The sequence below is a fragment of the Astatotilapia calliptera genome, chromosome 22 (assembly GCF_964374335.1).
Source record: "Astatotilapia calliptera chromosome 22, fAstCal68.1, whole genome shotgun sequence".
Lineage (NCBI taxonomy): Eukaryota > Metazoa > Chordata > Actinopteri > Cichliformes > Cichlidae > Astatotilapia > Astatotilapia calliptera.
This window is the reverse complement of record NC_137442.1, coordinates 7,049,280-7,061,756: the sequence shown is the minus strand read 5'-3', so window position 1 is coordinate 7,061,756 and position 12,477 is coordinate 7,049,280. Positions and strand designations below refer to the sequence as shown.

The 12,477-nt window shown below is 42.9% G+C and overlaps 1 long non-coding RNA gene across 2 annotated transcripts; it reads left to right on the top strand.

Annotated features, from left to right (window-relative positions):
• Window positions 1-7,356: 7,356 nt before the first annotated feature.
• On the top strand, window positions 7,357-11,228 carry LOC145423737 (uncharacterized). 2 transcript variants are annotated; one of them, XR_013904774.1, is made up of 3 exons: window positions 7,357-7,498; window positions 9,452-10,959; window positions 11,053-11,228. It is a non-coding gene; the product is annotated as an uncharacterized LOC145423737 (long non-coding RNA). The 2 variants fall into 2 exon arrangements; XR_013904773.1 differs by lacking the exon at window positions 7,357-7,498 and having other exon boundaries at window positions 7,565-10,959.
• The last annotated feature ends 1,249 nt before the right edge of the window (window positions 11,229-12,477 follow it).

Here is a 12,477-nt window from a genome sequence, read left to right as displayed (position 1 = left end):
AAGAAACTAAAGCCATGTCTGAAACACGTTTAGAAGAATTTAAAAGTAATATATTTCCAATAGTGGAGGAAAAAATCATCATCTGGCATTAGTGTCAGCGATTATGATGATGATGAAGAGGAACATGTGAGCGCACTCATTGATGCTGTGCTCACACGTGTTGAAAATAATTCGCACTACAGACCTTCTAAAAAACTCCACAGGTACCTGTTAAAACACGTGTTGTAATTATAATAAAGGTCAATCAAATGGACCAATATGGCAAGGCCATGATGATCCACTTGGTAAAATAAATCCGCTTGGCATCTTTCTTGGCCTTAAGACAACAATTCTTATGGCTAAAGATCCAAACGGGACACACAAAAAAACACATGTTGTCTGACAACAGGATCAAAGATCTGCATATACATGTATATAAACTGAAAGATCTCGACCGGGCCATTTACCAAGAGCTACGTCAGAAAACATTCTGTAAAGAAAAACATTTACTGATGTTACTGAACGACGAGGACCCAGTGTTGAGAAAACTGACGGTCGATATCATTAAAAATCACCTGATCGACACTATGCAGAATCCAGCCCTGTGTGATGCTGAAGAGGCTGAAAATTACAGGTTATCTGTGGAAGCCTGCATCAAGAAGGTGGTGACACGTGTCAATAAAAATGCCAGTTCACCTTCCTCTACTGAAAAAGTTGATGCCATCACCCAACGGCTGTTCATAAAACTCTGGCCTAGACTTAAAAAGATCAAAGTTGATAATGTGATATTCATCAGTGATTGTCAGGGTCCCTGAGCAGTTATGAATTATATTATTATTATTATTATTATTGTATGTATATTTGGTGTTGCTGTCCTTCTCCCTGTTTGCGTGTGTGTGTATATGTGTTTCAGTGGGTGCCTTCAGGCCTGGTGGGTGTGGCCCTGCTGATGGTCTGGCCACACCCGAAGCCACACACCTGCTGCTGGTCAGGCCTCGTCGGGGGTGCTACTTAGGAGAGTCTTGGAGCTCCCACCGACGTGGGATCATTGCGTGAGTCTCCACGTTAGTCATCCATTTGAACTGAGTTAGTGTATGTATGCCCGCGGTTATGTGTCCTGACGGCTGCGTCTATTGTGTCCCCAGGAGAAGTGTGGAGCGCCAGACAGCAGCCAGCACGAGGAGTGCTGAGACACGGGAGCGGAGAGCACTGAGACACGGACTGGTCACGGAGAGACACGACACGGGAGTCAGGGGAAACCACGGGGATTTATTGTTGTTATTTCCACACACTGTAAATAAACGTACTGCTTGTACATAGAGCACCGCGCCTGGGTCCTCCTTCCCCACATCCCCCACGGTTTGCCATGCCAAACCGTGACAGTGATATGGTTTACAGCTCTTTAATACAGAAATGGAACAGAAATTATTCACTGTCTACTTTAGCAGAAGGTTTCTAGCTGAAGATAGTTTAACCAGCTGTTTTGCCAACACCTTCATTTTTATCATTTAGCATCATTTTAGAATATAATACATTACTGTAGATCAGGGGTCCCCAATCCCAGTCCGCGAGGGCCGGTGTCCCTGCAGGTTTCAGATCTCACCCTGGGTCAACACACCTGAATCACATGATTAGTTTGTTACCAGGCCTCTGGAGAACTTCAAGACGTGTTGAGAAGGTAATTTATCCATTTAAATCAGCTGTGGTGGATCAAGGACACATCTAAAACCTGCAGGAAACCAGCCCTCGCGGACTGGGATTGGGGACCCCTGCTGTAGCTCAAACAGCATATGAAGCATTTAAATTCAGACCAACCTTGTAACCGTATAACACCGATGGGGAACAATGTGTTCTGCAGAATACTCTTGATACTTTAAGAGCAATTTGCCAATAATACAGATTCATGTGTAGTAAGGTGGTTTCATTGCTACTTTTATTAAAGGAGTGCTTCTAAAAATTGAGGTGGTCATCTCCGCTTGCATTTCTGTAAAAGCCACAGCATGCCACCTTGGATGAGAATATGCATTCTTAACATTTTGCTGTCACAGTTTAGCTGTTTTCATTTCCACTGACACATCAGCTCCTAAGACCACAATACTACTACCAAAGTACTACAAGGATCCGGAAAAAAGGACAGAGGGGGGATATAAAATATACCAAATGTTTCTTGAATTGTTAGCACAAGTGTATATGTGTATGTATCTAGTCGAGTTTATATGCAGTAGTGCTCACTTGTTTTCTTTCATTTTATTACTTAACTGTATTTCATGTAAGTCATTGATATTAAATATTGATTTTACAGAGGGGTGGTAAGAGTTTGGTTTGAGATTTTCCTGTTAATATTTGGATATTTTTCTTGCATTAACAATTTTTTGATTAGAAAAGCAGAATAAAATGTGCAAATTAGCTTCATTTATAGTTTGTTATACTCCTTCCCTCTAATACAAATATTTCATTTCTAACTCTGAGTGTAAGTGCATAATTTAATAATAAGTGTTTCTGCTCACAAATGTCCACGAGCACAGACATGCACGCAAAAACTGCGTGACTCCTCGCTGGCTGTAACTCACCGCGCGTGTTCACCTGGAACGTCCTCTAAGAAGACGTGTGACCATTCTGATAGCCGTCTGTGTCTGCAGGTGAATGAGTGAAGCTACATAAACAGTTAAATTAGCATAGCTTACCAGCCGTAAACCCGACAACAACACAGTGGGTGAGGGTCGGAGGGGGGGTCGCTTGACATTCTAACTTTAAAGGAAGGATTTTAACAGTATTAGTGTAACACACTTAGAGACAGTGTGCGCACCGCGGATGACGTCAGTGCGCACACTGTGTCTGAGGAGGATGTGCGGAAGTGCTTCAGGAAGGTGAACGCACGCAAAGCTACTGGTCCGGACGGGATTCCCGGCCGCGTCCTCAAGTCATGCGCGGCTCAGCTGGCTGGAGTGTTCACGCACATCTTCAACCTTTCCCTCTCTCTGTCTGTAGTCCCAGCCTGCTTCAAAATGGCCACCATCGTCCCTGTACCCAAATCCTCCACCATCTCCTCATTGAACGACTGGCGACCTGTAGCCCTGACCCCCATCGTAAGCAAATGCTTCGAGAAGCTGGTCAGGGACTTCATCTGCTCTGCACTACCCGACTCACTGGACCCTCTACAGTTTGCATACCGCCACAACAGGTCCACTGATGATGCCATAGCCCTGACACTACACACTGCCCTGTCACACCTGGAGAAGAGAGACACGTATGTGAGGATGCTGTTTGTAGATTACAGCTCAGCATTCAATACCATCGTTCCCTCGAAGCTGGACAGGAAACTGCAGGATCTAGGACTGAGCAGCTCCCTCTGCAGCTGGATCCTTAGCTTCCTGTCTGACAGACGCCAGGTGGTCAGACTGGGCAGCATCACCTCATCCCCCATCACACTGAACACTGGTGCTCCACAGGGGTGTGTACTGAGCCCTCTCCTGTACTCACTCTACACCTACGACTGCACAGCCACTAACAGCTCCAACATCATTGTGAAGTTTGTGGACGACACTACAGTGGTGGGTCTTATCACCAACGGTGATGAGACGGCTTACAGGGAGGAGGTCAGCGCCCTGACCCACTGGTGTCAAGACAACCATCTCACCCTCAACGTCGCAAAGACAAAGGAGTTGATAGTGGACTTCCGGAGGTGCAGAGAAGTACACACCCCCATCACCATCAACGGCGCTGCTGTGGAGAGAGTGAGCAGCTTCCGGTTCCTTGGTGTACATCTGGCTGAGGATCTTACGTGGTCAGTACACACAAACAAAACAGTGAAGAAGGCGCAGCAGCGCCTCTTCTTTCTCAGGAGACTGAAAAGATTCGGCATGAGCCCCCGCATCCTCAGGACCTTCTATCACTGTGCCATTGAGAGCATCCTCACTGGATGCATCACCACCTGGTATGGCAACAGCACCGCCTACAACTGCAAAGCTCTCCAGCGAGTAGTGCGGTGCTCTGAACGGATAATTGGAGGTGAGCTTCCCTCCCTCCAAGACATCTACAGGAAGCGCTGCCTGAGGAAAGCGGGGAGGATCATCAAGGACTCCAGTCACCCCAGCCATAAACTGTTCAGACTGCTTCCATCAGGAAGGAGGTTCTGCAGCATCCGGTCCCGTACCAGCAGACTGAGAGACAGCTTTTTCCATCAGGCCATCAGACTGCTGAACACGTCATAGACACCTCAGCTTCACTACTGGAACTTCAACATTATGCACTCCACACTGTATATAAATGCCACTTGTTTTGCACATATTCAACTCTGTATATTTTATATATTTTATTATTATTATTATTATTATTATTATTATTATTATTTTACTATTTAATTTGTAAAAATGTGTATACACACACACACACACACACACACACACACACACACACACGTAGGAAAATATTTAGTATACACATCCAGAAATGCATACACTATTATATATTGTACATATATTTATTAGTGTCAGGTTGGCCATTCTTGTATTTTGCTCGTTTGTGTTGTTGTGTTTGCACATCTCTGTTGCTTGTGGGGCTCGCACACAAGAATTTCACTCGCATGTGCTGTGCCAGTGTGCCTGCACATGTGATGTGACAATAAAAGTGATTTGATTTGATTTGATGATCATTTCCATATTTGAAGATCACCTCTTCCCTAAAAAAAAGAAATCTACTGCCAAGGTTCTTCTCGTGGTGCGTTAGAGCCGAGGATGATGAAGACGCAGAAGCTAAAGCAATTTCTGAAACACGTTTAGAAGAATTTAAAAGTAATATATTTCCAATACTGGAGAAAAAAATCATCATCTGGCATTAGTGTCAGCGCACTCATTCACTGTAAAAAATCAAACTTGCTTACAGTCATTTCTTTCACAATTCAACAATAAAAGCTGAGTTGCCCCATAAACTCAAATACATTAAGGGCTTCAACTAATCCTTTAACGTTTTGGAGCAAAAGTTGGTCTCAGATGAACTTTATTGCTGGCAAAATGAATGAATTCAAGTTTTACATGAGTTGAAGCTGTTGGCGCCTTTCTGTGCCTGAGCACGCATGCGCATGTCATATTTTTGGATACTACGGGGTCTACGATGCACTTTTGCAAGGACTGAAAGCCACCTGGCCGTCTGCCTTAATGCGAACACGAGGCTTTTTACGCCAGGAGCTGGATGCAGCTAAGGTGTTCATCTCAACTTTCTGAAGGCAAGTACTGTTTCTTTTAATGTGCATTTATATGTGTTTACTACCTCATTTAAGATCCCCCCTAGACTGTTTTACTCAATCGTGCTGCTTGAATGCCCTCGTGAGCAACTTTAATGTTTTCCATCATGAAATAGTGCTTTAAAGTTTTCGTATAAAAATCGCCATGTCACAAAATAATGTAAATCCGACAAGCATCCCTTCCAAACAGGCGCGCTCATGTCTGACAAGCCTCCACGACACCCCCTACGTGTATTTCATGTAGGGGGTGTTCGCCATACCACCGAACGAAAGAAACCCGACAAAATAAGCTAGCTCGCTCATGGCAAACCCCCCACCGCTTTTTAAAATAAATAAATAATTTCGGGGGCCCCCGCTGCCATGTTGTTTAATTTGTTCAAATCATATTTAGCCAAAAAAATGTGGTTTAGTTTCTGTGTGAACGGGGTGGTGGAGTCCTCCACCGAGAACACTCACGTTAACTTTATCGAGTGGGGGAAAAAAAGTTAGCTTGTTTATATTATGCTAACATAGCTGTGTCGCTAGCGGTCACGTAGCACATCATTATATACCAGCTAGCCCAACTTCAGTAACCCTACAAACGTCACTGCTGTTTAGTTTCCTGTCTTCATTTATGCTGGAAGTGATAACAGCTGTAGGGTTTAATTTGTTTCCAAAACCCCGCAGTCAGGACATGCTATATTGTATTTAGATAGAAGCTAGCGAGCTAACTCCCTGCTAACTTCTAACTCCGTTAAATGTCATAAATTTCGTTTTCATGGGTGCCTGGATGTTAAACTCAATTGTTACACCTGGTAGAACAGAACGCTGATCATTTTATTAAAGATGAAAGACTTTAGACAGTTTTTCAACTCTCAGTAATGCCATAGTGATCGTTTGACATGTGAACCTGCAGCGGAGTTTAGGTCCAGACACGGCTAGTGACGTCAGACTGAACAACCGGATTGAACGAGGAGGACCCAGAATCCAGCCCTGTGTGAAGCTGAAGAGGCTGAAAATTACAGGTTATCTGTGGAAGCCTGCATCAAGAAGGTGGTGACACTTGTCATTAAAAATGCCAGTTCACCTTCCTCTACGGAAAAAGTTGATGCCATCACCCAACGGCTGTTCATAAAACTCTGGCCTAGACTTAAAAAGATCAAAGTTGATAATGTGATATGGTTTATAGCTCCTTAATACAGAAATGGAAAGAGCCAGATGTCATACATATTCATGGAATTAGACCATGAATATGCAGATGATGTAATTGTAAAGGTTTTCAAGGAGCATGCCATCACTGTATTGGAAAGTGAACATTTCATCACAAGCTTCTTTCTTCATGCTGTATGGATCGCAGGCAGAAAATACTTGGTTACTGTTGTGTAAGTCCCTAAAAGTAGATTTTGTTTATCTGGACGCAGGATTTTCAGTTTCAATTTATTTAAGTAATTATAATAAAGGTCAATCAAATGGACCAATATGGCAAGGCCATGATGATCCACTTGGTAAAATAAATCCGTTTGGCATCTTTCTTGGCCTTAAGACAACAATTCTGATGGCTAAAGATCCAAACGGGACACAAGAAAAAAACAAAAACAAAACACGTGTTGTCTGACAACAGTATCAAAGATTTGCATATACATAAAAAAAACCTGAAAGATCTGGACCGGGCCATTTACAAAGAGCTACGTCAGAAAACATTCTGTAAAGAAAAACATTTACTGATGTTACTGAACAACGAGGACCCAGTGTTGAGAAAACTGACGGTCGATATCATTAAAAATCACCTGATCGACACTATGCAGAATCCAGCCCTGTGTGATGCTGAAGAGGCTGAAAATTACAGGTTATCTGTGGAAGCCTGTATCAAGAAGGTGGTGACACGTGTCAATAAAAATGCCAGTTCACCTTCCTCTACTGAAAAAGTTGATGCCATCACCCAACGGCTGTTCATAAAACTCTGGCCTAGACTTAAAAAGATCAAAGTTGATAATGTGATGTTCATCGGTGATTGTCAGGGTCCCTGAGCAGTTATGAATTATATTATTATTATTGTTATTGTATGTATATTTGGTGTTGCTTTCCTTCTCCCTGTGTGTGTGTGTGTGTGTGTGAGTGTGTGTGTGTGTGTGAGAGTGTGTGTGTATGTATATGTGTTTCAGTGGGTGCCTTCAGGCCTGGTGGGTGTGGCCCTGCTGATGGTCTGGCCACACCCGAAGCCACACACCTGCTGCTGGTCAGGCCTCGTCGGGGGAGCTACTTGGGAGAGTCTTGGAGCTCCCACCGACGCGGGATCATTTCGTGAGTCTCCACGTTAGTCAACAAAAACATTGCACAGGCGTTTTACTCTGATTACACAAACTTCATGTAGGAGTAGGTCACAGATAAGAGGTACTAATTTGTAAATTTGACCTCTGACCTCACAGAGATCAAATGTGACAGGATATTTGTACTGTAATTTTCAGACCATAAGGCGCACTCAAAATCCTTTAATTTTCTCAAAAACTGACAGTGCGCCTTATAATCCGGTGCGCCTTATGTATGAAGTTTAGGTCCAGACACGGCTAGTGACGTCAGACTGAACAACCGGATTGGTGTTAGAATTTACCATGTCAGCCAATCAAAAAAATGATATGGCAACATGCGGCACTTGGTTGTTTAGGGAGAAGGTGCAGTTTTAGGAGTGACACCCGCGACGGAAAGCGGCGAGCAAAAGAAAGAGAACGCAAGTTTTCATATGTGAGACATTAGTGATGTTTAGCGTTTTTGGAGGCTAGAGTTAGTGTGTAGTGTAGTTATTGTTTTGTATTGTGTCAGTTATACTGCTGAATGTCACATTTGCTCCAAAAAAGCCATCAAAAGCAGATTCTAGTGTAAACGCTGTTCCCACAGGGAAAACAGGACTGATACACCTCCTGTTGTCAGACCTGCAGGGTTTAGGCCTGTGCTGTTCTCTTCTGTCTTATACTGAACACAAACTTTTTTTTCTTTTTTTTTCTTTTTTTTTTTTTGGACCGGCACAAATAATTTGTGTGCCTTCTTATTTGCTGCAGAACACCTGATTGTTCTGTAAATAGATTTAGATGGTTATATAAAAAATGCCTGAGGCCTTGGCTGCATTTTTAGGTAAATAGTACCATATAACTTTGTTTGCAAAACTTGTGCATGAACCTGAAGTTCCCAAATTGATATAAAAAAAATTTTTTTTAGCAACACTAAATGCGTTTTTAAAACAAAATGTTAGGTTTCAAGTTTAGGAGAAAAGTTGCTTCAACTAAGTTATCCATCAGAACCTAAAAATCTAAATGCAGTGGGTTGCCTTGAGTTTAAGTTTTCGCAACAATTTTTTATTTTTGTATTTATTAATTTTACAGTGTTGATGCTGTGCTCACACGGGCTACAAAGAAATCGCACTACAAACCTTCTAAAAAAAACTCCACAGGTATCTTTGACGAAACACCTGTTGTCTGACGACACAATCAAAGATCTGCACATCAATGGAAAAAAATCTCGAAAGGGCCACCTAAACATAATATATAATGTTCTGACTGAGAGACGTTTTGAAAAAATTTAAACGTACAGCTCTGCTATCACTTCCAACATAAATGAAGACAGAAAACTAAACAGCAGTGACTTTTTTTTTTTTTTTTAGGGTTACTGAGGTTGGACTAGCTGGTACATAATGATGTACTACGAGATCACTAGCGATACAGCTATGTTAGCATAACATAAACACAGTGAAGCTGGAGGATGAAAGCTAACCTTTTTCCATTCGATAAAATTTATGTGAGGGTTCCCAAAGGTTAGGGACGAATTCAATCGCATGGCAGGATGCTGTTGCAGATTAAACAGCGCCTCTTCACAGCTCTGTGGGCACAAAATAGAAGTACTACAAGGACATAGGGAAAAGGGACAAAGAGGGGAGGGATATAAAATATTCCAAATGTTTCTTGAATTGTTAGCACAGTGTATATGTGTATGTATCTATCCATCGATTCACTTACGCCAGGGGTGGGCAAATCCAGGCCCCGAGGGCCGGTGTCCTGCAGGTTTTAGATCTCGCCTTGGGTCAACACACCTGAATCGCATGATTAGTTCGTTACCAGGCCTCTGGAGAACTTCAGGACATTTTCAGGAGCTAATTTAGCCATTTATATCAGCTGTGTTGGTTCAAGGACACATCTAAAACCTGCAGGGACACCGGCCCTCGAGGCCTGGAGTTGCCCACCCCTAACTTCCGCTTTTCCTTTTCAGGGTCGCAGGGGGTGCTGGAGCCTATGGCAGCTATCTCAGGGCGAGAGGCAGGGTACGCCCTGGACAGGTCGCTAGTCTGTCACAGGGCTAAACATTCGTACTCACATTCACTCATACCTATGGGCAATTTAGATTTTTCCAAAAACAATGGGCAATTAAGATTTTTCACGTGCCTCCAAAGACGCAAAGGTGTCGCCATCTGACATGATTCAGCAGCGCCTCTTCACAGCTCTGTGGTCACAAGTTGAGCAAAAGCCTCTCAAAATCACACACAGGGGGATTAAAAAACTTGAAAAGGTGATTTTTAAAGACATCAAAGCGGCTGGACATTAGCCCTGATCTCGTGATCATTGCGCTAGCCTTAGGTCAGCCGTACCTAGAGGTGATCATTTCCATATTTGAAGATCACCACTTCCGTTAAAAACCTGCTGGCAAGGTTCTTCTCGTGGTGCGTTAGAGCCGAGGATGACGAGGACAAAGAAACTAAAGCCATGTCTGAAACACGTTTAGAAGAATTTAAAAGTAATATATTTCCAATAGTGGAGGAAAAAATCATCATCTGGCATTAGTGTCAGCGATTATGATGATGATGAAGAGGAACATGTGAGCGCACTCATTGATGCTGTGCTCACACGTGTTGAAAATAATTCGCACTACAGACCTTCTAAAAAACTCCACAGGTACCTGTTAAAACACGTGTTGTAATTATAATAAAGGTCAATCAAATGGACCAATATGGCAAGGCCATGATGATCCACTTGGTAAAATAAATCCGCTTGGCATCTTTCTTGGCCTTAAGACAACAATTCTTATGGCTAAAGATCCAAACGGGACACACAAAAAAACACATGTTGTCTGACAACAGGATCAAAGATCTGCATATACATGTATATAAACTGAAAGATCTCGACCGGGCCATTTACCAAGAGCTACGTCAGAAAACATTCTGTAAAGAAAAACATTTACTGATGTTACTGAACGACGAGGACCCAGTGTTGAGAAAACTGACGGTCGATATCATTAAAAATCACCTGATCGACACTATGCAGAATCCAGCCCTGTGTGATGCTGAAGAGGCTGAAAATTACAGGTTATCTGTGGAAGCCTGCATCAAGAAGGTGGTGACACGTGTCAATAAAAATGCCAGTTCACCTTCCTCTACTGAAAAAGTTGATGCCATCACCCAACGGCTGTTCATAAAACTCTGGCCTAGACTTAAAAAGATCAAAGTTGATAATGTGATATTCATCAGTGATTGTCAGGGTCCCTGAGCAGTTATGAATTATATTATTATTATTATTATTATTGTATGTATATTTGGTGTTGCTGTCCTTCTCCCTGTTTGCGTGTGTGTGTATATGTGTTTCAGTGGGTGCCTTCAGGCCTGGTGGGTGTGGCCCTGCTGATGGTCTGGCCACACCCAAAGCCACACACCTGCTGCTGGTCAGGCCTCGTCGGGGGTGCTACTTAGGAGAGTCTTGGAGCTCCCACCGACGTGGGATCATTGCGTGAGTCTCCACGTTAGTCATCCATTTGAACTGAGTTAGTGTATGTATGCCCGCGGTTATGTGTCCTGACGGCTGCGTCTATTGTGTCCCCAGGAGAAGTGTGGAGCGCCAGACAGCAGCCAGCACGAGGAGTGCTGAGACACGGGAGCGGAGAGCACTGAGACACGGACTGGTCACGGAGAGACACGACACGGGAGTCAGGGGAAACCACGGGGATTTATTGTTGTTATTTCCACACACTGTAAATAAACGTACTGCTTGTACATAGAGCACCGCGCCTGGGTCCTCCTTCCCCACACCCCCCACGGTTTGCCATGCCAAACCGTGACAGTGATATGGTTTACAGCTCTTTAATACAGAAATGGAACAGAAATTATTCACTGTCTACTTTAGCAGAAGGTTTTTAGCTGAAGATAGTTTAACCAGCTGTTTTGCCAACACCTTCATTTTTATCATTTAGCATCATTTTAGAATATAATACATTACTGTAGATCAGGGGTCCCCAATCCCAGTCCGCGAGGGCCGGTGTCCCTGCAGGTTTCAGATCTCACCCTGGGTCAACACACCTGAATCACATGATTAGTTTGTTACCAGGCCTCTGGAGAACTTCAAGACGTGTTGAGAAGGTAATTTATCCATTTAAATCAGCTGTGGTGGATCAAGGACACATCTAAAACCTGCAGGAAACCAGCCCTCGCGGACTGGGATTGGGGACCCCTGCTGTAGCTCAAACAGCATATGAAGCATTTAAATTCAGACCAACCTTGTAACCGTATAACACCGATGGGGAACAATGTGTTCTGCAGAATACTCTTGATACTTTAAGAGCAATTTGCCAATAATACAGATTCATGTGTAGTAAGGTGGTTTCATTGCTACTTTTATTAAAGGAGTGCTGTCACAGTTTAGCTGTTTTCATTTCCACTGACACATCAGCTCCTAAGACCACAATACTACTACCAAAGTACTACAAGGATCCGGAAAAAAGGACAGAGGGGGGATATAAAATATACCAAATGTTTCTTGAATTGTTAGCACAAGTGTATATGTGTATGTATCTAGTCGAGTTTATATGCAGTAGTGCTCACTTGTTTTCTTTCATTTTATTACTTAACTGTATTTCATGTAAGTCATTGATATTAAATATTGATTTTACAGAGGGGTGGTAAGAGTTTGGTTTGAGATTTTCCTGTTAATATTTGGATATTTTTCTTGCATTAACAATTTTTTGATTAGAAAAGCAGAATAAAATGTGCAAATTAGCTTCATTTATAGTTTGTTATACTCCTTCCCTCTAATACAAATATTTCATTTCTAACTCTGAGTGTAAGTGCATAATTTAATAATAAGTGTTTCTGCTCACAAATGTCCACGAGCACAGACATGCACGCAAAAACTGCGTGACTCCTCGCTGGCTGTAACTCACCGCGCGTGTTCACCTGGAACGTCCTCTAAGAAGACGTGTGACCATTCTGATAGCCGTCTGTGTCTGCAGGTGAATGAGTGAAGCTACATAAA